The sequence below is a fragment of the Mandrillus leucophaeus genome, unplaced genomic scaffold (assembly GCF_000951045.1).
Source record: "Mandrillus leucophaeus isolate KB7577 unplaced genomic scaffold, Mleu.le_1.0 Scaffold1389, whole genome shotgun sequence".
Lineage (NCBI taxonomy): Eukaryota > Metazoa > Chordata > Mammalia > Primates > Cercopithecidae > Mandrillus > Mandrillus leucophaeus.
The window spans coordinates 2,466-4,650 of NW_012101353.1; the positions used below are offsets into that span (position 1 = coordinate 2,466).

The 2,185-nt window shown below is 40.8% G+C and overlaps 1 protein-coding gene across 2 annotated transcripts in view; it reads right to left on the minus strand.

Annotated features, from left to right (window-relative positions):
• The window catches only part of LOC105534699 (cytochrome P450 2C9), a 61,903-nt gene that overhangs the window by 2,316 nt on the left and 57,402 nt on the right, over positions 1 to 2,185 (minus strand). The gene's annotated exons all lie outside the window — the stretch shown is intronic.

The window sequence follows — 2,185 nt, forward strand, 5'->3', positions numbered from 1 at the left end:
AGAATAAAGTCCCAATGGATTGACCTGGACCCTCACATTCTGTTTCCAGTCTGATGATTCATATCACTCCTTACACTCTTCACATTCCCTACTCTCAACTCTAGGCATAGCCACTCGTCATCAGCCTCTAGCACACTATGAGGTTTCAAGTTTTATATCACGCTGCTCCTTTTGGCCAAGATGAACTTTTCTATTACTACAGTCAGGACATAGGTCAAATTTTATCTCCTTTTGTACCCTCTTTCTCATCTCCTTGAGCAAGAAAACGTTGCTTTCTCTGGATTTCCTCAACATTATATTTATGCTTCCATTGAAAAATGTGCTATGATCTGTATATGGCTTCTCCCAATTTTGTATGTTGAAACATAATCCCCAATGCAATATTACTAAAGAGATGAGGCCTTGTAGGAAGTGAATAAGTCTGGAGGGCTCTGTCCTTGCTAAAATAATAACATCAAGAGATACAAGGGAGCCATTTCTCCCTTTTGCCTTTTTTGCCCTTCTGCCATATAAGGATACAGAGGGGGCATTATCTATAAGGAACAGGCCCTCACCAGGCACTGAACTTGCTGACACCTCGATTTTGGAACTCCCAGCCTTCAGAGCTGTGAGAAATAAATTTCCATTATTTATCAATTACCTAGTCTTGGATATTTTGTTATGGCAGAAAAAGCAGACAGCATGGGTCATCTAGAATAATAATCACTTATTTATTTATTTATTTATTTATTTATTTATTTATTTACTTATGTGTGATATGGTTAGGCTCTGTGTCCTTACCCAAATCTCATGTCAAATTGTAATTCCCAATGTTGGGGCAGATACCTGGTGAGAGGTGATAGAATCATGGGGGATAATTTCCCCCTTGCTGTTCTCATGATAATGAGTGAGTTCTCATGAGATCTGGTTTTTTAAAGGCATGTAGCCTTTCTTCTTTGCTCTCTCTCTCCTGCTCTGCCATGGAAAGATGTGCTTGCTTCTGCTCTGCCTCCCATCATGATTGCAAGTTTCCTGAGGTCTCCCAGCCATGCTTCCTGTACAGCCTGTGGCACTGTGAGTGAATTAAACCTCTTTTCTTCATAAATTACCCAGTCTCAGGTAGTTCTTTATAGCAATGTAAGAATGGACTAATACATGTGCTAAAGGTGAATGCTTGAAGGAAGGTTTCTTTTATTGTTGTCTTGGTATCTACAGTGCCAGATATAAAGCAGACATCAAAGGTCACAGAATAAAGGAAGGAGATTCTATCACCAGACGCTCAGCACACACATTTCGGGTGTGGAGATCCAACATCCAAGATACATGGCCATGACTAGGGGAAAAGCGTGGTGCTCTGCATCACTGCAGAGTATCCTGCTACATTCCCACTGTCCCCCTCATCCCATCCATGGTTATTTGGCAAAGGTTCTAATATCCTTTATTTAGAGCCAATGTCCTGCTCCTGTGGCTCATTATCTCCTTTAATAGCCCTGCGTTCTCTTCTTTTCATCCTCTCTGCCTCCTTTGAGGTAACTCAAATGTCTTTATTGCAATTAAAATGTTACTTATGCCTCACTTTGGGGTATAAGAGAACAAGAAGCAGACAGCTTCTCCATCTACCTCCCAACTCCCAACAGCTTATCCTTTCCTGTATCACAGCCTCAGTCCTATCGAATTAAAATGATCTGTTTGCTGTGCTTTCCAAACTCAGAAGTGAGCCTTTTAAAACCCTCTTCAGTATTTGAGGATAATTTTATCCTACAAGCCCAGCCTAGGGGGTGAGGGACACCATGTGGAAAACACTCAGTGAAGTTCTGGAGTGAAATTCCTCATGGCTAGGGAGGAAAATGTAATTAGTTTTATCTTCTTGGAGGAGTTCTTGGGTACCTCAGTGGTGTATCTAGAGGCAGAATTCAACCAACATATACTTCAGCTTTCTCAATTTGGAAGAATTGGATTAACTCCCCAAAGCCCACTAATCTGGCCCAATAATTAGGATGTATCATGAGCAGGGAGCACACAGACATTCAGAACAGTGCTCTTGATCATGTACAAAGAATAATTGTACCACTGCAGAGGAGGTACATGTAAGTTCCAGCTGATCAAAAAAGTTGTCTTATACCCTGAAACACATTGGAAATACATTTATATTACCTGCTGAGAAAGGCATGAAGTAGTTACTTTTCTTAAAATTGCCACCTTCATC